Source organism: Ictidomys tridecemlineatus, chromosome 2, assembly GCF_052094955.1.
Source record: "Ictidomys tridecemlineatus isolate mIctTri1 chromosome 2, mIctTri1.hap1, whole genome shotgun sequence".
In the NCBI taxonomy this organism is placed as follows: Eukaryota; Metazoa; Chordata; class Mammalia; order Rodentia; family Sciuridae; genus Ictidomys; species Ictidomys tridecemlineatus.
This window is the reverse complement of record NC_135478.1, coordinates 87,253,599-87,280,228: the sequence shown is the minus strand read 5'-3', so window position 1 is coordinate 87,280,228 and position 26,630 is coordinate 87,253,599. Positions and strand designations below refer to the sequence as shown.

Here is a 26,630-nt window from a genome sequence, read left to right as displayed (position 1 = left end):
TCCAGTGTTCCCCCTCCCAGGGTGCTCACAAGAGCATCTGGCTGTGCAGCCTGGGCTCGGCCCCGGCATCTGTTGGCGATGCTGGGCCCGGTAGTTTTATTTCTTCTTGGCGGCATCATATAAACTATCCTGTTACACTCAGGCAGGCCAGGCCTGGAGCTGGCAGCTCTGCAGGCCTGTGCAAAACAGAGGTAAATGAACCGGTGGGCTTGGGCGAGGCCCCCTCGCCATTAGAGGGGACAACTGCTCTTCTGGAAAGTTCTGGTTTGGGCCTTTGCTGATTGAATCCTAGCCTAGCTTCTGGCTGACCCCCCGAATCCACACCCACCCCCACCACCCATGCCTATGCACGCATGTGCAGGGACGCACGCACACCCACCCACCCACGTTCCACCACCACATCTTGCCCCAATTCTGAAGGTTACAGAGACAGAACAGAGCTATTTGTCACAAGGGCATGTTAAAAGTTAAAAGCTTGACTTTTGACTTTTTGACTCAATCTGCCAAAGAATTCTTCTTCTTTTTTTTTTTGCTACCAGGGCACTTTACCATTGAAACACTCTTTATTTATTTATTTGGTACCAGGAATTGAACTCGGGGGGCACTCAACCACTGAGCCACATCCCCAGCCCTATTTTGTATTTTATTTAGAGACAGGGTCTCACTGAGTTGTTTAGCGCCTCATCATTGCTGAGGCTGGCTTTGAACTCGAGATCCTCCTGCCTCAGCCTCCTGAGCCGCTGGGATTACAAGCATGCACCATTGTGCCCAGCAGGTCTTTGTTTATTTTGAGGCATGGTCTTGCCAAGTTGCGCTCAGCCTGGCCCGGAATTTGTGATCCACCACTGAGCTGGGCCTGGCTATGAATTCCTGCCTTATGACCTTCAGCAAACATGTTCATCTCTCTGGGCCTCGGTTTTTGCATCAATAAAATGGGATGTATGCTCCTTACTCCCATGTTACAGAGCTGTTCTGAGCCTTTCAGGAGGCAGTGTCTCCCAAGAGCTTAGCTCAGCACTATGAGTGAGCACTCCTAAATGGTAGCTGCTACTACAATCCCTAGGATGCTTGAAATAAACCTCTAGAAAGATCTGCTTGGCACCAGAGCACCCCAGCTAGGAAGAAATCCACCTCCTCCTGGCATGGAAAAGAAATTGAGTATCTTTCTCCAATCTTATAGGATCTTCTTGGGGTAAGAATGGAGTCCCCCGCTTTTGGTACGTGACAAGCTGACTTCTATGGCTGAGTTCCCCAAAAAACAGATGCGGGAGCAGTTCTGAGACTTGATGGAAGGATAAGACCCGGCAGCTCTGAGTTCTTATCTCAGTGAAGGAATTTGGGGGTGAAGGAAGGACAGTCTGGATCTGGGAGCTCCCAAGTTTGCCTCGAGCTCCCACATTTCCCTGTAGGGGGAAGCTGGACTTCTGCCCCACCACAGACAGTGGCCATGGTGGTGGCAGCTTGCACGTGCGTGCGTGTGTGCTGGACCTCTGTGTGCGCACACCCACAGTGAGGAGGTTCATGTGTCTGGGGGAGGTGGCACATCACTGTGCTAACCCCTGTGTGCGCCGGCTCCTGTCCCCACGGCGGGACTTGGATTCTGAGTACCCGATGCGCACCCATTTAAGGCCTCCCCTACCCTGGACAGGGCGACCTCGCAAGCCTGCTCCAGACTCAGGAGGATCAGCTTTGAAAATTGGGAAGATCAGGACTGTAAGGAGGTTGTTAAAAAAAAAAAAAATCAGAAAAGCCACTTTATCTGAAAAGAAAACTAATCCCATTACGAACGGTGGCTGAAGACCCCGTCTGCTGTGGCTGATGGGCAGATGCCCCTGCGCTGGGCCTGAGTCACAATGATGGGGCCTCTTGTCCCCTCCACCCCTGCGATCAGGCCCCTCCACCCCCGGCCTCAATTAGAGCGAGCAGGGGAGAGAGGGAGGGAGGGAGCCGGCCGCCGCCCCCTCCCGGGTCTCTGCGGTGACCTCCCTCCAGGCCCCGCCCCGCGCGTCCCGCAGGCGGCCCCGCCCCGCCCCGCGCTGGCCTGCGGATCGTCACTCAGCGGCCCTGCCAGATCCAGCTCGGGCCCCTTTGTTCGCAGCTCCCCGCCAGCACGCCTGGCCCGGGCCGCTCGCCCTTCCTCCTTCCCAGGCTCCCGGCCAGCCGGCTCCCCGCGGGGAAGGCCCAGACATCCGCGGTGGCCGCTGCCCTCCCCGGGCCTGGGAGAGGCGGGGGACAAGGATCAGAGCTGGGCCAGCCCCGCGGGACTCCTGGTGCCCTCCCCGAGACACCCCACCTCCAGCCCCCCACCCCGGGACCCCTCCTAGCAGCAGACTGGGTGCCCAGGTTGGAGGCCACACCTCTTCCCACTCCCCAGGGTCTTGGCCAGGTCCCTGGTCACCTGGCGCCGTGAAAGGAAGCCCAGGGCTTCATCCCAACTGCAGGGCCTGCCTCATAGACTTCTAACTGCAGGCGCTAAAGTTGATGGCCATCAGGACCTCTAAAGCAATGCCCAGGGCCTGGTCACCTCCTCCCATCCAACAATCCAGGCTCCCCTCCTCCTGCCCAGCTACCCTGGGTTGGCGGAGAGCAGGTTCCAGGGATTGAACCCCGGGGCACTGAACCACTGAGCCACATCCCCAGTCCTATGTATTTATTTATTTGTTTGTTTGTTTATTGTGAGACAGGGTCTCCATTAGTTGCTGAGGGCCTCCCTAAATTGCTGAGGCTGCCTTTGAACTTGGGGTCCTCCTACCTCAGCCTCCCAAGTGGCTGGGATTAGAGGAGGGCAGCCCTGCACCCGGCTAGCCCTGCCTGGCTTCTGAGATGGGAATGGTCAGAGGGGTTTGGCCCTGGTCTCATCTGACTCCTTTTCCTGACTGTGAGGCTAACTATGGTTAATGACCACAAGATACAGGCCCTGCATCCCAGCGCCCAGTAGGTGCCCAGCCCTGCCTGGGGAGGGTTTTTTTTTTTTTTTTAACCTTTTGGAGAGGGGTGCTGGGGACCTGGAGCCTCTCACAGGGTAGGCAAGGGCTCTACCACTGAGCCGCATGCCCAGGGCGAGAGTGGTTGAGCTACTGTGACCCACAATAGTTATCCCCTGAGGTCAGCACTGCCGTGCCCTGGGGGGCCCTGTTGCTGCTTTTCCCTAGTGGAAAGGTCAGCTCCCCCACTGAGACACCAGGAAAGGAAATATCAGGATCAGCCAACCCCAAAGCCTACACCAGCACATTTCTGGTGATATTATTCCCAGAATAAATGATACCAATCACGGCAGGAAGAAGCCGCTTCCTGGACTCTGGCTCTGGGCATCTGCCGCCCTGTCAAGGATGGTCCAGCTTCACGGCTGATTTAGGGTGAGGCACGGGCGCTCTCTCTGCCCATCCTCCCTAGCCCCCTCTCCTTCTCTCTGGTATCATGTTTATCCATCCTGTGACTCACTCTGGGCCACTCTGGGCCTGTGCACCTCTCAGGGGTGTCTTCACCTGTCTGAATCCCAGATGTCATGCTATAAATTGCAGCAGGGCTGGCCGGCCCTTAAGGGACAGCAGCAATACTGGTGCTACCGAGGAAGACCCTCTGAGGGGGTGCCATTGGCCTGCCCTGGTGGGCCTGCAGTCCCTGCGCAGGCGCCTGAGCTGCTCTGGCTGGGTAGCCACAGGCATTCCCAATGCGCTTTGGGTCTCGGAGACCCCCAGCCAAGCCCAACCTTGACCTTTGGGGCCCTGAGAACAGGGGGCCCCATCCAAGTCCCAGTGAGGGGTTACAACCCATGTTCAGTGTAGATGTTCCCGTCAGCGACTCATCTGTTATCTGGGCCCAGAGGCCTGGTGGCGCCTGCCAAAGCAGGGGCACCCAGCAAGCTTCAAAGACCGGGCAAGCCCCGCCCCCACCACCCTCACAAAACCTTGGGCCAGGTGACCAGTGGTGCTTGGCCCTGACTCTGGTTCTTGGCTGTGGCCTTGTGGGCTTCTCAGGGCATTGTGCCCACACAGTGACCTTGCAAGTAGATCACTTCATTCCCTAAGCCTCTGTGATGTTGCTGCTGGAGAAACGGAGGCCCAGAGACTGATAGATTTGCACAAAGTCACACAGTGGAAAACCAGGATCTGTCTGTCTGAGGTTCTCCCAGGCCACTCCCTTGCTTCCTGTCCCATAGCTCCTTAAAGCCCCCTGGCCCCAGAGAGGAGTGAGTGGTAATCCTAAAAACACTGAGTCTCCACTCCTCTGTTTCCTCCTCTGATTTGGCATAGAACCTTGAGCCCTACTCCACCCCACCAGGTCTCAGTTTCCCCATCTGAAAGGTAGGTGGACCTACCATGCCAAGATCTGCTCATTCTGTTTTGCAGTTTATATTAGAAAAGATGAACCCGCTTCCGTGAGAATGTGTCAAATTCACAGGAAGTTTGCTCCAACTGTGAGCCTCCTCCCTCTCAGGGCAGGCCAGCTGGCTGGAGCTCTGAACCCACCAACTTACTGACTCTGACTCTGAATAAATAGCTTAACCTTTCTGGGCTTCCTCAAGGGTAGTTAATATAAGAAAAGAATGTGGCATCACGAGAAAAAAAAAGTATTTAGCATATAGTAAGTCCTCAATAATTGTGGGCTGCTCTTATTTTTATTCTTGTTACTACCACTTGATTCTCGTTTCCTTCCTTACTTATTTAAATGGAGGGTTGAAACCGGGGCTGCTTAACCACAGAGTCTCCTCTCCAGCTCATTTTATCTTTTGAGACAGGGTTTCACTAAGTTGCTGAGGCTGGCCTCCAATTTGTGATCCTCCTGCCTCAGCCTCTCAAGTCTCTGAGATTACAGGCATGTGCCACCTCACCCAGCCCCCCTTCAATTTTGAGATCTCCCATGCTAGTCCTGACATCAGTCTCCTCCACTGCCCTTGGACCAAGAGGAAATGGGGTACGTAATGGAGAGTGGACAGTCGTCAGATTGTCTATCGGTGCCTCTGGCTAGATGCCCAAAGCCAAGGCTATGCACCCCAGTGGAGGCCACCTTTGAAGTCACTGCCTTATGTAACCCCCTGTTCCCTCTCATCTTCCAATGTGTCCCTACAGCGACCTTGGGGAGGAAAACCGAGGCCCTGGGCCAGTAAGCCTGAGGTTTCTTTCATGTGACTTAGGATAAGTCACAAGCTGGGACAGCAGAAGGATGGAGACTCCTGTTAAGAGAGTTTTAATCCTGCAACCTGCTCTTCCCAGCTGGGTGACCGAGGGCAGGTTACTCAACCTCTGGGTCTCAGTTTTCCATGTACCATGTAGAAAGTACGTAACGCATAAAGACATTGTGAGAAATGAGCGACAGTTTAGAACACAGTCGCACACCGTGGATACTTTAAAAAGAGCAGTTGGACTGTATTTATACATTAAGCCATAAATAATAATAATTATTATTAAGAGCATTCAGTCGCCAGGCATGGCGGTATGTGCCTGTCATCCCAGCAACTGGGGAGGCTGAGGCCAGAGGATGACAAGTTCCAGACCATCCCAGGCAACTTAGTGAGACCCTGTCTCAAAATTTAAAAATAAATAAATAAAAAGGGCAGGGGACTAGCTAGTGTCAGAGCATCCCTGGGTTTGATTCCCTAGTACCCCTCCTAAAAAGAAAATAAAAATAAAGCATTCACTTAAAAGTAGATTTGAGGGCTGGGGATGTGGCTCAAGTGGTAGCGCGCTCGCCTGCCATGCATGCGGCCCGGGTTCGATCCTCAGCACCACATACCAACAAAGATGTTGTGTCCGCCAAAAACTAAACAATAAATATTTTTAAAAAAATGTAGATTTGAATCCCAACAGCATGACTGAGAAATGGAACTCTGGCTCAGCCTCAGTTTCCCCCATCTGTAAAATGGAGAGAACTCCTCTTAGCCAAGAAACTGGCAGAAAATTGAGCAAGGGGATCTGGGGAGAGAGCAGTACTCCAGGCTCAGGAACAGTACAAGTTCGCATAGGCTGGACTCTCCTCCTTGTGCGTCTCCTCCATCTTGGTTCCCAAAGCCTCTAATGTGAGTTAGGGAGTGTTTGCAGACATACACTCCCCAATAACCCCTGAGAGGGCGGGTATGGGGCAATTATTCGGGTGTTTCCCTCCCCTTTCCCATTTCGTCCAGGCTTAGAGTCTGAAAGTGCCTGTCACCAGGCTCCAATCCCCGGACCCCCAGGGAACCACCTCCACCTGCCCTCGCGGGTGTAGACCGAGACCCGCAGGGAGGAAGAATATTTGCTCAGCCTTCAAACGACTTGGCAGGCAACAAGAGGGGGAAGGCCGCTGGGGACAGTTCAAGTTGAAATTACTCGGAGAGAAGGACGTGTACATCAGCTCTGAAGCTCATAAAAAAAATTTTTTAATAAAATAAAAAAAAAATAAAAACCTGAGATGATTGAGAAGAGCAAACCACGCCTCCAGAAGGAAAATGGAAAAGTTCGTCAAAGGCGCTCTTCCAAGCCTGGTGGGGAGCGCAGAGGGTGTCCGCTTCGGGGGTCCGCTGGGATGGGCCCCGCCTGCGCGCCCTCCAACCCGGGGCCCCTGCGCCCCTCGCCCCTCCTGCGATGGCGCTGGGGCTGAACCTGGACGGGACCCTCGGGGTCGCCAGGAGGACGGTCCTGATAGGCTCAGGGAGGGTGGGGGTTCGTCCCCACAGAAGGCAGAGGCCAGATCGGCCATTCTTGGGCGGTCGTGCAGTTGTTGGGGTTTTATTGAAAGAACACTTGGGAAACGTGAGCATTTTAGGCAGCCGAATTGCAGGATCCCATGGAACCTTCCAGAACGAGATCCAGACCCTCCCCCCACCTCTCCTTCCCTCGCCTCCGGCTTCCACTTGCGCGGAGGTGAGGTTCGCTCTCCGCCCCACGGGGGGCGCCTCACCCCGAAAACCCCACTCCGGGTCGCTGGGCGCCCGGGGAAGCGTCCACGCGACCCAGCTCGGGCTGCCCGGGTGCCAGTCCCCACCCTCGGCCTCCTTGGTGCAATTCATTAGCCCCACGAACACCCGTTTTATTCGCCGGATAATTCCCGGACACTTTAGAGAAAAGCCAGGACATTAACCTCACGGCCCGTGCCCTGGCCCTTGTCACCACAAGTGGAGTGTTCTCGGAAAAGCAACCGCGCCGGCCCCAGTCCCGGCAGCCCCCGGCGCGGAGCGCCAGGCGGAGCGCCAGCCTCGACCGGCCTCACCCCGGCTCCGGGATGCAGGCGGGAGAAATGCTCTATAAACCACCGACTGGACCCAGCCGGAAATTGGTCCTGATGCAGGATCCTGGCTTCGAATGCGCTTCCATAGCTTCTAACCCCCGTGGAGTAGCAGTGATGGGGGACATTGAGGCTTTGAAGGCCAGAGTGCCCCCAAAGGCAGGCTACCTGGAAGACCTGGAGCTTGCGTAAACCTGGGGTTTGCAGGGTTAGAATCAGGACGGGGCTTGAGAAGCCTTGCTGACCTCCTCGAATTCAGCTGAGCCCCCTGGTTCGACCCACCTCGGACCCAGGGTGGATAGAAGGCCATGTTGGCGCCTTTTGTCCTCACCGAGTTGAAGATAGCTCCCCTGCTCCCGTCCCCTCCCGGTCCTCACCGGGTTAAAGCCAACCCCTCCCCCATCCTGCCTTCTCTCCCCACCCCCTTCCTCCGAATTGAGTTTCCTACAGTCTCCTAGTCAAAGCTTCACCATAGAGTTGCAAGGGGATTCGAACCTACACCTTCTCATGCAGTGGCTAAGATGGTCTTAGCAAGCGTCACAATGGTCTAGAGACTTTGTGGGACTCGATGGCAGAGCGCTGGCCCAGCCTGCGGAGAGGCCCGAGAGTTCAATTCCAGAACCACAACCAGGGCTTATTTTCATCTCAAGCTCCCTAGAGACGCTGATGCTACTGGTCTTCGAATACATGCTGGAAACGACTGTTCTGTTGGGCTGACGTCCCCTGGGCTCCTACATATCGTACCTAGTAGCAGACATGCAAGCCCCTTAAAGGTGAGCGCACAAGCCTTCTCTGTAGACCCCCAGCGCCTAGTTCAAGGCTTGCACACCATCGGTGCTTACTGACGATCTGCGTTTAATCGTGAAGGCTAAAGCAATGTTCCTGCGGTTTGCAGATGTTAAGGGTGTACCTGGCGCTTTTCTGGAATCAGAACCAGCAGTTCCCTTAATGCGAACGACAACATGGGAAGTTAAGAACCCCTTGGCTCAGGGGATAACAGGGACCGGGAGAGGAACAAACGCGCCTTTTGTGGAAGGTTAAGGAGGAAAAGGGGCGGGATTTCAGCTAGCTGGTGACCTGCGCCCCCAGGGTCCCTGCGCGGAGGAATATACCACCCCCCACAACACATACACCTTCACAGAACGCAGTGTTTTGCTCAATGGATATGCGTGCCCCCAGCTGGGACAGACCCAGCGCTCCCTGGGCCGGGCTTTCTGCAGTCGTCCCCAACCTTTGCAAAGGTCCCAGAACCTACGCCAGTGCTTCAGGGCATCTCAGATTCTGGAGGATTCCACAATTTAGGGTCAAGAGGGAAACCTATCCAAACAGTGGGGGTGGGCACAGGCGATCTGGGCCTTCCAGGTGGTCAGAGCCTCCCGTGGGAGAAAACTGACACCCACGTGAGGATCGTGGGCCTGATGTTCCAGGTTGAACGGAGAGGGTGACCCTGGAGAGTCCAGGCGCCCCCATCGCACACCCTCCAGGTAGTTGTGGGGCCAGAGCGTCCTGTACTCGGTCGCCCAGTCTCCTAGCCCTTGAGTTCAGCTCACAGTGCGGGTTCCCGGGCCACGTCGTAAAAAGATTTACAAGACTATGTTAAACTGGCAGTAAAAACAATTAACTTTAATGGCACCTCGGGTGGGTGGCTGGGTGGGTCGGAGGGAGGCCAGGGCCTCCTCCTCTCCAGACCAGGAAGTCAGGTGAGGGAGGGGACCCCCCACACCCTGCTGGGAGGGGACCCCCGCACCCTGCTGTCTTCCTTTTGTGCCTCGGGACTATCCTGCTGCTGCTCTAGAGGTCAAAGGTTCAAGGTTAAAACCAAGAGGGCTGGACTTGGGGGCTACTGAAGAGTTCTGGCCCCACTCGGTGTCCCAGCTAGTAAACCCCTCCAAGACTCACTCTTCTCATCTACTAAATGGGAATTTGGGTTTAAAAAAAAAAAAAAAAAAAAAAAAACCTCCTTTCTTCCCGTTGTGAGGATTTCAAATGACAGTGATTTCAAAGTGCCTCCAGCCATGCCTGGTAGTTATTTATTTGTTTATTTTTAGAGTGTGCGTGTTTAATAAAGCTCGGCTTTTGAGCACTCAGCCTCCCCAGATGTAATATAAAGACCAGATCTCTGCAAAGGTCACGGCCGCCTTTCAGAGTCCTGGCTCGGCCAGTGCCACTTAAACGTTGGTTTCCTGCTAAAATTGACCTACTTGTCCAGCCAGTGACCCCGGAAGCGACCCCATGCTCCAGTCGACTGCAGCCCCAGGCTTTGAAAGCGACCTGGATTTCTGGAGAGCCGGCAAGGAAATGAGAGTGGCCAGGGGGGAGGGGGCAGGGTCTCTGCCTCCCATGTCCCCTGGTCCAGTCCGGAAAGCCCTAATTCTGCAGGTCTCCTTGGCCTGGAGACAATTAACATCCATTTCAGAAAGCCCCTGTTTGTCTGTGTCTGTGTGTGGCCCACTCGGCCAACAGGGGCTAGGGAGGGATGCCCCCAGCCGGGGACTGCCCATGTGAGGACACTGCCCATTGGCCAGCTGCTCTGCTTTCAGCAATTAGTGCTGGAGGAAGATGTCGTCATCTTCATCCTCCTCCTCTCTCCCTGGGGCCATCTGGATTTGCCTCGGGAGGAGTTCAGACCGGCTTGCCCTTGCTAGAACCTCTCAGTCCCCATCTATGGGCCAGACAACTGCAAGCAGGTGGCCAGGTGCTGCCATGGGGTTTACAGACTCCAATCAGTGCCAGTGCATGCACCCTGTCCTCGCCTTCCGGGGCTTGCCAGCAGCCACTCAGTCCCCAGTCCCATCTGTTCTGCACCCTTCTTCCCCAGCAGATAGGTACCTTGTTCGTGGCAGGGTCACACATTTTATAGAAGGTGGGTGCAGTGGGGGTAAGGTCAGCAGGCTAAGCGCATCCGAAGACCAGTCACAGAACGTCAGTGTAGATGCGTGTTCCTCACATGGCGCTGTGGGACTGGGGTCTACCGCTGACCCTCTCTGAGCTCAGTCACTACTTACACTTGGCCACACCAGATTCCCTTTCCCTCTGCTCAAAAGGACCTGCTTGTTAATTTTCCCGATTCCTTGTGACCTCATGCCCACATGAGAGATGTGTAGCACGGTGCTTTCAGACAAGGGGTGCAAGACAGACTGGCTTGACCCACATTTATCACTCATCAAGCTATTTTTACTCTTCTAGGTTTCAGTTTTCTCAGGTGCGAAGTAGAAACACACCAGGTGCCATGGCTCACACCTGTGATCCCGGCTGCCCAGGAAGCTGAGGCAGGAGGATCGCAAGTTCCAGACAGGCCTCCACAACTTAGAGGGCTCCTACTCAAAAAAAAACCAAAAAAAACAAAACAAACCAAAAAAAAACCCCACTTAAATCAGAAATGGTGGCACACGCCTGTCATCCCAGCAACTCTGGAGGCTGAGGCAAGAGGATCTCGAGCTCAAAGCCAGCCTCAGCAATTTAGCAAGAAAAAAGAAAAAAAAAATACAGGCTGGGGTGTGGCTCAGTCATTAAGCACCCCTGGGTTCAGTCCCTGGTACCAAAATAAATAAATTAATAGAACTGGAGATGAGGCTTAGTAGTAAAGTGCCCCTGGGTTCCATCCCCAGTACCCATAACTAAATAAATGATACATTTTTAAAATAAAATTAATGATGAAAAAGATTGGGAATAGAACTCAATGACAAAGTGACCTGGGTTCAAATCCCTACTTCCAAAAAGAAGGGAGGATAATAATTGTCCCCATCTCCTAGGCTGTGGCCACTGAATGAGTTAACAGATGGGGGTGTTTGCAGCCCTGCCCGGCCCACAGCCAGCCTCCAATGCACATCCTTTGCTCTTGTTTGATAACAGGGGGAGGAACTAGGCCCACCCTGTGGCATTCTGGCTGGAAAAGCCAGAGGCTTCCAAAATAATAGCATCCTGCATTCATAGATCTTTTCCAGCAAATACTGTGAAGCCTCCCCTCCATACCTTACTGCTCATTTTCCTTGCCATTCAAGGACCTTTTTGGTTTGAGGGTCTACTTTGTCCTGGTATGACTTGGGGATAAATCACCATGTCGGCGTGCAGACTGGACTTCTGAGATTCCCAACATCCGGTCACCCAGTCCTTCCTGCTACTCCCCCCCCCAAAAAAAAAAACAAAACTCAGACCAGCCCTTCCCCCAGATCGCCCCCAAGAAAGCCCCTTGCACCTCCACCACTAGCCTCCTGCTCTATTCCAACAAGAAAATCCATTCCCAGAGAACAAAGGGAAGGAAATCCACTGAGCAGGAGATGAACAGTTATCCAAAATGATACAATTTAGCAAAAAACTCCTCCCCCATTCTTTGCCTTTTCCAAACCAATGACAGTGCAATTACATGAAGAGGCAGTCACACAGCCTTGGGGGCATAGGGAGAACCCAGCTAGGAGCCACTACATGGCACCAACAGAAGACCAGGGGGCCAGGTGCTCATCCTGGGACCAGGGAACGAATCCCATCAGCAAGGACCCTCCTGGTTATCAGTAGAACACTTTGCTTACACGGTGCTGTGACATCTTTTACAGCGTTTGTTTTTCCAAGAGAAAACAAAAACGTTGATTGACAGCTTCTTATTCACCCCCTCCTACCCCCGTTCTACAGACACCAGAAGTGGAGTTCAGAAAATCATGGCACTGGATAGAAAACGCGCCCAATTTAGAGAAAGAAGTCGATTTGTTCGCCTATTTCAGGACTATTTTGAAATCCTACAATAATTACTCACAGAATTGGCCCAATTGCATTGCCATGTCATGTGCGTGTACAAAAGGTATCAAAGAACCCACTTTCATGTGCGATCACCAGGCACCAATAAAAACATGTCAAAAAAAGAAAATGAAGGACCAAAACATGCTCACACAGCTTGCATTTAAAAAGAAATATGGAAAATACAATAAAACAGAGGCCTTGTAATAAGGGAAATGAGTGGCTTGGGATCCTCCAGTCCAGGTCAAGCCTTCAGATGACTACAGTCCAGCCAATATTCAAGACTTCAACTCCAGGAGCTGGGGTGCAGCTCAGAGGTAGAGCACATGCTTAGCATGCAGGAAAAGCAGGACTTTAGCCCCATGAGACCAGGACCCAGACCTGTCTAGCTCAGCTACTCCCAGATCCCTGGCCTAAGGAATTGTGTAAGATAATAAAAGTACATTGTTACTTTAAGCCCTGAGTTTGGGATTATTTGTTATGTAGCTGTAGCTAACTAATACAATGTGCAAATACCCAAAGTCAAGGAGGAAAAGAAACAAACAAAAAAGATCAAGATACATTGCATGAGGGCTGGGGCTGGGGGCTGTAGCTCAGTGGTGGGCTTGAGGTGCTTGCCTGGCATGCATGAGGCACTAGATTTGATCCTCAGCACTACATAAAAATAAATAAAGGTATTGTGTCCATCTACAACTAAAAAGTATTTTAAAAGAAAGAAAGAAAGATACACTGCATAAAATCTTAGATTTGCTGGGAAGAGAAGCAGGAGATTAGAAGCAAACCATGGGATACCTTGCAGGCCACAGGATTCGGCTGAGAAGCAGAGTCAGCCTGTCCAGATCACTCCATTTAAAAAACTACCCATCAGGGTGCAATAGCCACACCTATATCCCAGTGACTCTGGAGGCCAAAGAAGCAGGATTGCAAGTTCAAGGCCAGCCTCAGCAACTTAGTGATCCCCATCTCAAAATTAAACAAACAAACAAAAAGAACTGGGGTATAGTTTGGTGGTAAAGTGCCCCTGGATTCAATCCCCAAAGCCAAAAATTTTTTAAATTAAAATATGACCCTCAGGAAAAGCGAACGGTGGGTACTTGCTAGAAGGAAATGTGTGGAAGAGTGGAATAATTTTTCTTTTTTTTTTTTTTTTTTTGGACTGGGGATTGAACTCAGGGGCACTTAACCACTGAGCCACATCCCCTGCCATTTTTTATATTTTATTTAGAGACAAAATTTTGTTGTTTTAGGGCCTTCCTAACTTATTGAAGCTGGCTTTGAATTCCGATCCTCCTGCCTCAGCCTCCTGAGCCGCTGGGATGACAGGTGTGCGCCACGGTGCCTGGCCAAAGTGGAATGATTCTTATCCTGTTTTGTATTGTTTTATTTGCTTTCAAACTATAAATTTTCAAATTCATCCTGCTGCATGGAAGAAACCGTACTCAAAAAGCTATATGCTGTATGTTTTTGTTTATTTTAAGACATTCTGAAAAAAAAAAATTCAAAACTCTGGGAACAGAATACGCATCAGGAGCTATCTGGAGCTGGCAGGGGCTGGGGAAGGTACAGAGGGGCTGACTCCAGAGGGACTTGAGGAAAGTTTTTAGGCTGCTGGAAGCTTCTAGATCTTCTAGATACACTTGCATGCCTTCATCAAAACCTATAGAACTCTATACTTTCAAAGGTTGAATTTCAATGCACATGTATGATACCCAATTAAATAAAGCTCAGGAGCTATTAGAATAGGTTTGCACGCTCAGAGAATGACGTGGTCGAGAGGGGGAAATTAGTCATGCACCAAAGGAAAGATGAGCAGGAGATTTGCCAAAGACAACTGTGATGGAAAGGTCACCTCCATCACTTTACTAGCTAAGTGACCTTGAGCAAGTTCATCTCTGAACCTCAGGCTCCTCATCTGTGAAATGGGTGTCCCTATCCCTAGAGTCCACAAAGATGGTGAGCTATGTCAAGAGCCTCCCAGGGCGCCTGGCCTCCGTAAAGGCTGGTAATTACCACTTCCCCAAACCTCCTTTCTACCCCTCCTGCCAAAGCAAGTTCCATCAGGTACCCCAAAGCCGTACAATTAGTACTCAAGTCCCAGGAATTAACAGACTTCAGAAGAACCCACAAGGCCAACCACAACGGCCACACCAGGTGCCCGGCACCGCGCCAGGAGCTCTCCCTTCATTCATCCTCCCTGTCACGCGACCAGGACAGTCATGACTATCACCTCGCCAACCTCACAGCCCGTGCTCTCGATGACGTCAGGTCTCAGCTGTCACCTCCGTCCCCTAGAAGAGGTCAGAGATAGGCAGATCGCCCAAGAGACTGCAAGAACTGGAGGACACCCCGGCCTAAGACACAGAGCTCGGTCCCTTGTGTGGATGCTGGGAGGAGAGGACCCTGACGCTGTCTGTCCCCAGTGACATGTCAAACTGGAGCTCGTCACGTCCTCACCTGGACTCATCGACCTTGCAAAAGGTCGTGCAGCACAGTGGTTAGCAGCGCAGCCTCACCTGGGCGTGGGGGCACATTTCACGTTGGAGAACTGCGGGGCACGTAGCTGGGTGCCGTGGCGCACACCTGTAATCCTTGTGCTCGGGAGGCTGAGGAAGGAGGATCGCACGTTTGAGGCCAGCCTCAGCAACTGTGTGTGAGAGGGAAGAACAGGAGGGTGGATCAGCAGTCTAAAAAAAGGAAGGAAAAAAAAGCACAAGAGAGACCCGGTTGTCTTTCTTTCCTGCCTGCTGTTTCCCTGCAGATTTATCCCTGGGGTTCACATAGACGGAACAACTCACTGGTCAATGAGATACTGTAACAAACAGGGTGGAGAATGTCACAGTGTCCAAAGGGAACCCTGGAACCCTGACTTCGAATGAAATCACCATGTGTATAAAATGAAAATGGTTGAATATTAGCAATGTCATGAGGTTTGACCTCGTATGAATTTGAAGCCTTACGTGTGTGTGAGTGTATGAGTGTGTGAGTGAGTGAGTGAGTGTGTGTGTGTGTGTGTGTGTGTGTGTGTGTGTAAAAGCAATTCCAAAGACACTTGTTTAGGTTGACATTTGATGTTCCTAATTGGAAGCCCTGGCCCCTGGTATCTCCTATTGTGGCTGCATTAAGAGACAGGACTTAAGTGTGTCATTAAGGTAAATGAGCTCTTTAGGGTAGACCCTATTCCAAACCAACAGGTGTCCCTATAAAAAGAGAAGGGGACACATGGAGAGACAGCAGGTCCTGGGTACAGAGGAACATCCTTGTGAAGAGGCAGCCAGAAGCAATTAGAGAACTGCAAATTAAAACTAGAGATTCCACCTCACTCCAGGCAGAGGGGCAATTATCAAGAATACAAGTAACAACAAGAGTTGGCAAGGCGTCGGGGAAAAGTTTCACTCAGACATGGCTGGTGGGACTGCAAATTGGTGTAACCCTTCTGGAAAGCAGTGTGGCAATTCCTTAGAAAACTTGGACTGGGGCTGGGGATGTGGCTCAAGCGGTAGCGCGCTCGCCTGGCATGCGTGCGGCCCAGGTTCGATCCTCAGCACCACATACCAACAAAGATGTTGTGTCCGCCGATAACTAAAAAATAAAATATTAAAAATTCTCTCTCTCTCTCTCTCCTTCTCACTCTCTCTTTAAAAAAAAAAGAAAAGAAAAAAGAAAAGAAAACTTGGACTGGAACCACCATTTGACCCAGCTATCCCACTCCTTGGTTTATAACCAAAGGACTTAAAATCATCCTACTATAGTGACACGGCCACATCAATGTTTATAGCCGCTCAATTCCCAAGAGCTAAGCCATGGAACCAACCTAGGTGCCCTTCAACAGATGAGTGGATAAAGAAAATGTGGTATCATACACGAGTGGAATATTACTCGGCCATAAAAAAGAATGAAAGAATGATGGCATTTACCAGCCGATGGATGGAACTGGAGACGATCATGCTAAGTGAAATAAATCAGTCCTCCAAAAAAACTAGAGGTCGAACGTTCTCTCTGAAGTGTGGATGCTAACCCACAGGAAGGGAGGATAGGGAGGGAAAATATAGATGTTCATTGGATTCAACGAAGGGGGGAATGAAAGGAAGGGAGGGGGAGGGGGAGGGGAATAGGAAAGAGGGTAAAATGAATTGGACGGAACTTTGCTGTGCTCAATATGAACACATGACCAGTGAAACCCCACATCATGTACAACCACAAGAATGGGAAGTTATACTCCATGTATGTATGAGATGTCAAAATGCATTCTCCTGTCAAGCATGACTAAAAAGATCAGCAACCACAAAAAAAAAGGCAGCCAGAGGACAGGGGTCTCCCAAAACACAGCTCCACCATCTCCACCTCCATCTAGGACTCCCAGCCTCCGGAACTTGAGAAAATAGCCTCTGCAGTTGTAGACCCCATGTCTGCAGGACTTTGTTACGGAACTCTCAGAAACTAGTGCAGTGTTTGGGGCTTGGGAAAGGACCAATGATGGGACCCAGGAGCACTTTACTGCTGAGCCACGTCCCCAGCCCTTCCTGGGTTTTGTTTTATTATTTACTTATTTACTTTGATACAGGGTCTCCCTCAGGGGTTGAGGCTGCCTTCTGACTTGTGATCCTCCTGCCTCAGCCTCCCAAGTAGCTGGGATGACGGGCGTGGATCCCCATGCCTGGCCAATGTTTGTTTTTAAAGTAAATTATTCTAAAAAGAAGGCCACAGGTCCAGAGAGCAATCCAAATCCCCGTTTCCTCTTCCCAGAACTCCAGGCAAGACCCTCCGTCCAGGCTCCTGGGGCGCTGCTCCTGGGTACTATGGTTCCTCTCACCTCCTCCCGTCACAGCAGTGATGTGACGCATTGGCCCATCCCGAAGAGCAGAGAGGACATCAGAGACGCATGGGAGATACACAGAGTGTGCCTTGGCCTTGGTGACTGTGGGGCGACAGGCAGGTTCAGGCCAAGGTGTGTCGTCTTTGCGCACCCCCACCTGTCCGTCATTCCTGCATCCGCCCAGCTCTGGCCCTGCAGAGAGGGGGTAACCCCTGGCCTGCCCAGACCTGGGCTTTGGTTCCCTAAGTGGGTGGCCCTGGGCTAGGACCTGTAGACACCCAGGGCCACCCCAGAGCGGGACAAGTGGAAATCATCCCACGAATTGTGAACTCCACAATTCGACTTTTAAATTGCAACTCTCAAGAAAAGAAAAAAAAAAATTAAATAAGAACAACTTGGAGAGCAGCCGGGAGACACACGCCCCGAATTCCTCCCCGAGTGCCACAGAGACTCTCTTGAGCCCGTATCTGGGCGCTGACAGTGGGGAGAGAGTGTCTGGCACAGGCCCGGGGAGCGTGCCTTGGTTCCAGGAAATTCCCAGGGCAGCTACTAGACGCACCCAAGAGCCCAGAGTCTTTCTTTGAGGAAAACAATCCCAAGGTCATTGGCCGTGTTCCTAATCGGAGGCTGAAGAGGCCCAGGGCGGGAGGCCAGCTCTCAGGCGACGCCTGGGCTTGCTGGGTCTCTGACCCGACTCACAGAGATCCGAGCTCTCCCTTCTCTGCTCGTCCCCCGCTGTCCCCCAGGGAAGCCACCCCTGCAGATGCATCAGCAGCCCTTGGCCAAGGAGGAGGCCCAGGAGGAAGGCCGGAGGTCAGGGGATTGAGAGGCCACGCCCTCTCTTTCCTACCCTCTCCTTGGAGGGGCTTTGAGCCTCAAGGCTGTGGTTCCCGGGGTCCAGCCCTGTGCCCAGTCTTCTCCCTTCTCTTTAAGCCCTTCCTATTGGGGACCCCACAGTTCTGATTGCACCTTGCATGGGATCCCCCCCACCACCTGGCTGGTGAAGCCGAGCATCCCCGCCCCCACCTCTGTCCCAGGTGTGCGGTGAGCACCGAGGGGTTAACCTGCCCCCGAGTCTGCAGAACCTCGCTGCTGCGTGAGACATAATTACAGAGAATTACCCTCCGCGGCCTTCTGGGAAGGATTTTGTCAGAGGGAAGGTAAATAAATGATATCGTGCGGTTCTCCTTTCCCCGTGGGCTGGTTAACTCTTCCAGAGAACGTTCTCCAGAGACGGGGGCCATGAGCGTCGTGGCCAGCCCAGCCCAGGATCTGGGGCTCCCTTTTCTCTCCCAGGCCCTCCCTGGGCTGCCCCCGGCCTGGGAGCACCTTCTCTGTAGGAGTGGATTCTTCTCAGAAGGGGTGCAAACCCCCTGCAGGATGCCAGGGTGGTGCCCCGTCCGGGCCTCAGACCCAGCCCTTGGCCCCAGGTGAGCAGGACCTCAAGGGTTAACCATCCTCGGCAGAATTCCTGGGTAAATACCAGCCACGCTGCAGATTTATTGCCTTTTAATGTCCTGGTCCTTCCATTAGCCTCGGCTTTGGATGCCTCTATCTTTTCCATCTGACTTCCCCCACTTACCCACCGTCACCCCGGGGTGAGGAGCTCTCCCATTAGCTCCTGCTCCGAAGTCTGGGCATAAAAGTCATCCCCCCCCCGCCACCCCCCCCACTCCATGCCCATTGAAATATTTACTTAGATCCTTCTTATCTCTTCCTGGGCATCGAGAGGCTTCTCCCATGTCCCCCACCATCGGCCAATCTCTCCTGCTGCTGAGAACGTCCATGAAGTCCTTGGTGGCCCGCAGAACTGGCCTCGTGCTCTGCGGACTCCTCACCCTGGGAAGCCCTTTCTTCTGTTCCAGTTGAGCCCACGCGTGCCACACACACAAAAAAAGAGTGTCCCAAACCCAGCTCCCGCGGCGTCCACCACCGGCCCCTTGTCTCTCTCATGCAAAAATCTTCTGCAATATGTCACCTCTCAAGAATGACATCCTGAGGGCTAAGCTCAGCCGTGCGTGCGTGCGTGCGTAGACTCCTGGCCGTGTTGTCTCCTGGCCGGGACCCAGGGTCCAGACCCAGGCTGGCTGAGTCCCCGAGGTCACACTGCCACTTGTTGGATCTGTCCTGTTGGGTAAGGGATTCGACATCCTGAGGTAAAATGAGGTAATGCCCACTTCCTGGGTGGTAGAAGGGGGTCCGGCCAGGCTGAGAGTCCCACAAGGGTGACAAAGAGTAAGCTCCGTTATGTGCCAACCCATTCACCAACCAGCCCCCCCCCGACTTTGCCACCATCCTGGGGACACTGTGCACCCATCCGTCTCTCTGTAGGCTCCTTCTTCTGTCTTCAGCGGTCCCCCTCCTCCAGCCCAGGCTGGTGAACTCACTTGTTCCTAAGGCCCACCTCCAAAGTCCCCTTCTCTATGAAGCTCCCCGGTGCCCATAGCACTTAGCAGCCATCACTGCAGCTATAGCCAGGGACAGCCCCTTTCACAGCTTCGTGTCAGAATCGCCAAGGCTCAGCCAGTTCTAGAAGTTTCCCTAGCACAGGAGCACAGCCTCAGGACCTGGGTGCAGCGGACACGTGATGGATGCCCGTCTATTTTCTTTTCTATTCTCTGTTCCTCAGCCTGTTGCATCCGTCAGCTACTGCTGTGAAACAAACACCCACCAAACCTCCGTGCTTGAGGAACCAGAAGCATCGCTTTCTCACGGGTCCCCGGGGTCGGCTGATCTTGGCTGGGCTCAGCCAGGCTGCTCGGCCACCGGCTGCCCACCCATCAGGGGTGAGCACCCAGATGTAGGCCGGGCCGCAGTCTGCACCCGGTGTGCTCGTTCTAGATGAGACTCCAGGCCAAGGAGCCACGGCTACTCCGACAAAGCTCTTCGCTCAGCAGAAGCAGAGGTGCCAAAGGACCAACAGGGTCAGAACTGTCCGGCTGTCATTTTCTACCGAGTTCTGATTGGTCAAAGCAGGTCACCTGACCAAGCTTTAAGTCAAAAGTCAGGGGAGTCACAGTAATTGCCGAGAATCGCCAGGAAAAGGGTGTGGTCGGAGGGGCATGATTTTTTTAGAGTCAGTAGTTTGATTTGCCACCAGGTGAAAGCAGAAAAAAAAGGACGGATAACTTGACACCAAATTGAATTGGAGAACAGAGAGGGAGCTGCAGCCTGCAGGGACTTCCATTAAAACTTTTTTGATTTTTCTACGAATAGCAAATGGGGAGAGATTGAAGAGATGCAGCATGGTGGTAGCTAATGATTCAACTCAGTCCGGCTTTCGTTTTTGTTTTTCGAGTTGTTTGCTTTTGTTTTAAGGATCCGGGGATAGAACCCAGGGTGCTTTACTGCTGAGCTACATTACCAGCCCCTTTTATTTTGAGAGCCTTGGTAAATTGCTGAGGCTGGCCTCAAACCTGCGATCCTCCTGCCTCAGCCTCCCTAGTAGCTGGGATTATAAGCAATCTGCCACCCCACCCAGCACCTCTTGGATTTTTAAATGAACTTTTGGCTGCTGTTGGGGAACAGATCGGCGAGAAAGGACAAAACTTCCACACACCCAATGGCTTTCGGGGTTCTGTACGTGCTTGAGTGTGTGTGAGTGTGTGTGCGTGTCTGTGCCCCTACATTTACTCACCCAGCTCTTCTCTGGAGAATATGGCACCTAGGATTTCTCTCTCATCACATCTGAGGAGCAGCTTATCTGTACATCGACTGGAACAATAACAGTTCTGTTCCATCATCTCACAAACTCCCCGGGATTCGCCTTTTTTTGCAGCGTGGAGAGCCGGAGAATGTCCATATGTTTTACAAATGTCAATTAACTTCACTCCCAAGAGGTGTTTTCTCTTCTTGTCGTAATTACCATACGAACAATAACAGCTTCCAAACATTCTGCATGTTCAAGTTTGCCAAGGAATTTATCGGGAGGGCCCCCAGGAGGGTGAGCGGGGAGCCCTGGCCCCATGGATGGGGACTGAGGATTAGGGAGGTCGTCTGGCTGACTTTGTTCACAGGATCAGGAAGAGCAGAGTCTGAAGTCAGTGCTTTTCACTCAAAACCCCCAGCTCCTTTGTTTTTCTTGCTGTTTTTACTCTGGCCAACAGGCCTGTCTGTTTTGATGGGGAAATTTGCTGGAGACCTCCACCCGGGGCCTCCTTCCATCAGCGCTGACCAGGTAGGGTGGTGACTCAGGTAAGAGGCTCCGGCCCTCGCACCTCTGTCCCCGACTCCCTGAGCACCCCTGGCCCGCAGACATTCCTGACAGGGCCTGGCTTCCTTCAGTCAAGGGAAACATTCATCTCCAACCGAATCACCCCGAAAAACCTGTTTGCCAGCGGAATCTAAGCCATCTTTCACAAAAGACCCGGCAAGAGAGGAGCTGGGGGGTTTGAACAGCCATCAGCCAAAGGAGCCAGGAAGACAGTGTGGCCGTCCTTGTCCCCGTCACCAAGAAACCAAAGGATTTGAGGCCTCAGAGGGTGGGAGGCTTCGGCTACGGAGGATCTTTGGAGGCTCATTTTTAAGACCCACCCAACATCGTGGATGCAATGGGCGGGGGCAGAGAGGAGGGAGAAGCCAAGGCTATGAAACACCGGGGCCAAGTGGCGGAGGGTTTCAAGATGTCAGTGTTTTCCGCAGGATGTGCTCAGCCTGACCGTTTCTGCCCATCTAGCAAGATCTACCCACTTGCACTGTAGGCAAAAGTCTCGAGGTCTGGTGGATGGGGTACTGCATTTATTATTGATAATGGCCCAGCAAAGAATCGTTTGGGCCCAGAAAACACCTGGCCCAGCCTGTTGACAGCTTATGGAGCGGGTACTTGAAATTTAGCCACGGTGGCCCTGTGCTGCCCTGGCCTGTGGAGTTCCCATCTGTGTGGCAGTTTCTCATAAGGACGATTCCTTAATTGTAGGATCCCATAGGTACTGGGAAGAGCCATGTCCTGTAAACAGATTCATAAGAAACCAACCCTTTGAAGAGCCGTGGCACACTCTTGTACCTTGGGAGGCTGAGGCAGGAGGCTCACAAGTCGGAGGCCAGCCTCAGCCACTTAGGGAGACCATGTTGCAAAATTTAAAATAATAATAATAATAATAATAATAATAATAATAGCAATGGCTGGAGATGTCGCTCAGTGGTACAGTGCCCCTGGGTTCAGTCCCCACAAAGAAAGGAAAGAAAGGAAATCCTTCAAAAATACAGTCTTTGACATGAAATATGTATTTCAATTTATAAAAAAGTGGGATGGGGCAGGGTTCAGTAGAGCAACTGACTAACAGGCACAAGGCCTAGGTTCAATCCCCTGCCCATCCTGGGGTTGTCCTCCTGCTCCTATAGGTCTGATCCCACCCGGGACAAAGGCAAGCTGAGCCCGTCCCAGAGAATGGGGAGGTGGGGCCATCAGCTTGGAGGGACCCCAGGCGGGGGGGTCAGTCCTGCTGTCCTCTTTCTGCTGTGTGACTATGTGTGCTCTTTCCCCTCTCTGAACAGGTGACTCACGGTCAGAAAGAGGCACAGACCCCCTCCCCACGGAAAGCAAGGCCCTGCTGTGAGCTCTCCTGGGGCAGGCTGAGGACCAGACCCCGCTTCGCTTCGGGCAGCAGAGCTGCGCAGGGAGGTTTGTTTAAAGCCTCCACCTGAGCAATGGCCCTGCCTCCCTCTGCTCCTGAGAGCGAGCACTGCCAGATAAACATGAGAGACATGTGTGCCGCTCCCTAAGGCAGATGCCCATTTATAAATGTCATCACATAGGACCCCCCAAAGGGACGCAGGCTTGGGCAGAGCGTCTTCCTGACTCTCCCGGAGTCCTGGACAGTGGGGAGGGGGATCCCGCACAGGAGTTCCACAAACTGCAAGGCAGCGGGGGTGGGGTAGGGGTGGGGTCCCAGATGTGCTGTGGGCTTAAGGATCCCCGATAAGGTTGACCCCACCAACCCCCCCCCTCATGGCATCCTGGCAGGACCCTGGCTGCCCCAAGAATATCTATGCAGTTTTCTTTTTAGTACTGGAGATGCATGTTTATTTTTAATGTTTTCACACACACACACACACACACACACACACAATGTTAACTCAGCAGAAAGGTGCATGACTCACAAGTGCACAGATATTGGACAATGTCTACTCACACCTTAACTTTGAATGGTGTCTTACCCTCTTAGGGATGCGGGAGTACTCCACCCGATACAGGCAGAAAGGAAAGCAATGAGGGAGATACCCCATCCCACCCCTCCAAAAAAAAAAAAAAAAAACCAATCATCGTGGCTACCAACAAACCAAGAAGAAAGAGAAGTGATACCGAGAATTTCCTGGTGGAAATATCACCCCTGTCTGTCACAGGTTTGGTGCAAAGCACCAGGCATACTAGGGACTGAACCCAGGGCCATGTCACCACTGAGCCACATCCCCAGCGCTAAGTTGCTTGGGGCCCCGCTAAATGGCAGAGGTTGGCCTCAGACCTGCAGTCCTCCTGCCTCAGCCTCCCCAGTGGCTGGGATGGCCGGCATGCACCACCACACCTGGCTCAACGGGCATCTTTCTAACCCAAGTTTCTAACAGATACTGGGGACACAGAAACGTAATCAATGACAATGCAGAGATGCCAATGGCAAGAGCCAATATGAATTTGGCTGTTGGAATGATTATTTACTGTCCTATTATTTTATTCAATTTGAAACTTGGTTTCAAGGTGGGAGGGGGGAGGTGGATATAAGAGATTTATAATCCCACAGGACGTAGACACCCTGTCTGCATCTCGACTGGAACAAATCTGATAATGGAGACACCGAGGAGGGAATGTCGAATCGTGCAGGTACTGTCTTGGGGTGCATGTGATAACAATATGTGGTTATGTTTAAAAGTCATTCGCCTCATTTGAAGATACACACTGAAATAAATAATATCTGGAGATGAATATGTGGAATGTTTAGAGATGAAATGACACGGTATCTAGATTTACATTAAAATAGTCCTCTGGGGGGTGTAAGTGAAACAAGATTGGCCAGGAGTTAATAATTAGCAAAGTTGGGCTGTGGGGAGAAAGTAGTTCCTCCTGCCAGTCTCTGCATTTTTTAATGTTGGGAAAATTGCATTTGAAAAAAAAAAAGTTTGGGGGCTGGGGTTGTGGCTCAGTGGTAGAGCACTCTTCTAGCTCATGCAAGGCACTGGGTTCCGTCCTCAGCACCACATTTTAAATAAAATAAAAGTATTGTGCCCAACTAAATACACACACACACACACACACACACACATAAACTTTCATATATCTATATGAAAGTTTATGCAGGGCACGGTGGTATACACCTGTCATCCCAGCAACCCAGGAGGCTGAGGCTGGAGGATGGCAAGTTTGAGGCCAGCTTCCAGAACAATGTAGTGAGTCCCTGGTGGGTAGCTCAGTGGTAGAGCACCTCTGGGTTTAATCCCTATGGTAACACCCCTGAAAGTTGAGAGACCACCAGCATAACACCCCACCCCCAAGTCAGCAGCCACTCAGCCCCTATTCCACACCAAATGCTGCCCTGGGAGGAGGAATGAGGAAACCATCTATGTCCAGGGCTGACTCTGCAGCTTCTCCCTCCTGGACCCTGCTGAGCGAGTGTGGAACAGGATTCCCTCAGCCCTACTCCATGGATCAGCAAACAGAGGTCCCCCGAGAGCCAGCCATCTGCCAAGAGCAGAGAGGTTCCAGGGAGAGCGGGGCCACCCCGAGCCAGGGCACCAGCCATCGGGATTTCTTTTTTCCCCTCTGTGACCTTGGAGAATCACCGTGGTCACACCTCATTACCTTCTTTTTCCCTCCCTTTCTTCCCTCTTCTCAGGAATGTCTCCAAGGACAAATTCTCCCAGCAGAGAGAATGAAGATAAGCAAATTAAAGGGAAAAGATCTGTTTGATGGCCCTGAACGACACAGAGCAGGCAGCTGGGGAGTGGGGGAGGGTGGGGCTTCATTTAAAAGGTGGCCAGAGAAGGTGTGGCTGAGCAGCTGGATCTTAAAAGCTGCCTGAGGTGGAACAAAAGGAAATTGTGCCCGAGGTTCTAATTCTAGTTCTGTTTTGTGCTGAGTGACCTTGGGCAAGTCACTAGACCTCCCTGATTATTCACCTTCCCCAAGGAGAAAAGAGAAGGAAGGAAGGATTTCCTGTTAGAACCTCCGAGTGATGAAGAGATAACCAGAGCACCTCCCTCTCATTGTGTAAAGCAGGGAAAGGCAGGTTTCTCCCACGGCCCTCTCATTGCATTGTCCCCTGCCACTCACTGGGCTCACCAGCCACCTTCCTCACATCTTCTCAGCAAGATCCACCAGCCCCCCCCCCCTAACTTCTAGAATGTCCTTGGAGGCAATAATATTCTTCCACTGAGGTCCTGGCTCCACTCTTGGCCCCAGACACATAGTCACCTTCTGGCAGATTCTGTTGGATGAATGAATATCAGACCTGAAATCAGTGCCTTTAGATAAAGCAAGGAAAGACCGCGAGTGGCATCTGGGGGCATGGCACCCGAGGGAGTGGCACCCAGGGCGTGGCTGGCTGCTGTGGCTTACTGCTGTGGTTCTCCTGCTGCTTGGACCCCCCAGACCCACTGAGGGGATTCCATTGACCTTGAACTTGACCTCCGCTTGCCGGTGGGTGTTCTGACTGCTCCCAGCGATCCCTTAAACCAGCCTCCAAATGCCCGTCTCAGGGGCTCCGAGTCCCTGAAGGCTGCAGCGCAGGCCTGCGTCTGCTGAGGGGGATACCCGGTGCTGGGGCAGGGCTCCTGCAGGACTTTAGGAGCAAAAGCACCGCAAGGGCATTTACGGGGTGAGGCTGGGAGAGGGGGCAGGGGGAAACCCCTTTTTTTAAGTGGGAAAGCTGAGGTTCTAGAGGAGCCAACCTGACCAGAGCTCATTCCAGAGGTGGGGTGTGAGGGGTACAGCCCAGACCCCCTCCGTGAGCCCAGATGGGCTTCAGCCAGGCCTCGGTCCCTCCTGGGCCCTTTGGGAAATATTCATTGAAATGTCACTTAGAGATTGGCCTTCCTAGCCGGGTGTCGGGGTGCACACCTGTCATCCCAGCGGCTCCAGAGGCTGAGACAGGAGGATCGCGAGTTCAGAGCCAGCCTTGGCAATGGCGAGGCGCTAAGCAACTCAGTGAGACCCTGTCTCTAAATGAAATACAGAATAGGGAGATGGGACTCAGTGGCCGAATGTTCCTGAGTTCAATCCCTGGTGCCAAGAGAGGGAGAGAGAGAGAGAGAGAGAGAGAGAGAGAGAGAGAGAGAGAGAGAATGGCCTTCCTAGTTAAACACCCCCTCTCTCTGCCTGCCCTGGGTGGCCACATCAGAAGACTGGCCATCTTCAAGGAGAGCTGTGCCTATTTCTCATGAGAATCTCCTCTGTCCCTGTAGAAACCCTGTACAATTCCTGGGTTCTTAACCAGGAATTCTTACCAGGAATTCCCATATCTTGAACTTGATGGGGAAAGAAGACCTCACTTTCATTTTACGAATCTCGGTCATATTAGCATTTCCTTCCATTAGGAAAAGAGGCCATCAAAGGCAGGGAATTCTCACCCGTGGATGTGACTTTCGTCACAAAGAGAAACCACAGGTATTTTCAGGTTGCATTTCAGAAACAACTGAGACCCCAAAATGTTGCTTTGCTCATCTCAGCTTCAAAAATATTAGAACCACAAATTAGAACCACGGCTTCAATCGGTTATTGAATATACTCCTACAGAGTGCTTGGGCCACTATACCTAGAATCTGGGTTACACACACACACACACACACACACACACACACGCACACACACACACACTGCTGTGCTGGGTATTCTTTTAGATTTTGATGTTGTTCTTATTTAAAATTATAATCCTTGGGGCTGGGGATGTGGCTCAAGCAGTTG

The 26,630-nt window shown here is 52.3% G+C and overlaps 3 long non-coding RNA genes across 32 annotated transcripts in view; 1 reads left to right on the top strand and 2 right to left on the bottom strand.

The window, feature by feature from the left end:
• The window catches only part of LOC120891715 (uncharacterized), a 95,389-nt gene that overhangs the window by 48,346 nt on the left and 20,413 nt on the right, over positions 1-26,630 (bottom strand). For 24 of the 30 annotated variants that reach the window (XR_013434726.1, XR_013434728.1, XR_013434723.1 and 21 more), the window contains one exon: positions 14,442-14,572. The exons of 2 other annotated variants lie outside the window; for them this stretch is intronic. This is a non-coding gene — a long non-coding RNA (uncharacterized LOC120891715). Of the gene's footprint in view, positions 1-14,382; positions 14,613-26,630 lie in introns of all 30 variants that reach the window. 4 more of the 30 variants (XR_013434713.1, XR_013434718.1, XR_013434719.1 and 1 more) reach the window with 2 other exon arrangements.
• On the top strand, positions 18,412-20,217 carry LOC120891592 (uncharacterized). Its single transcript, XR_013434741.1, has 2 exons — positions 18,412-18,875; positions 19,371-20,217. It is a non-coding gene; the product is annotated as an uncharacterized LOC120891592 (long non-coding RNA).
• LOC144375212 (uncharacterized) lies at positions 21,946-26,630 on the bottom strand. Its single transcript, XR_013434740.1, has 2 exons — positions 25,788-26,630; positions 21,946-25,155 (listed from the first exon to the last, which is right to left on the bottom strand). It is a non-coding gene; the product is annotated as an uncharacterized LOC144375212 (long non-coding RNA).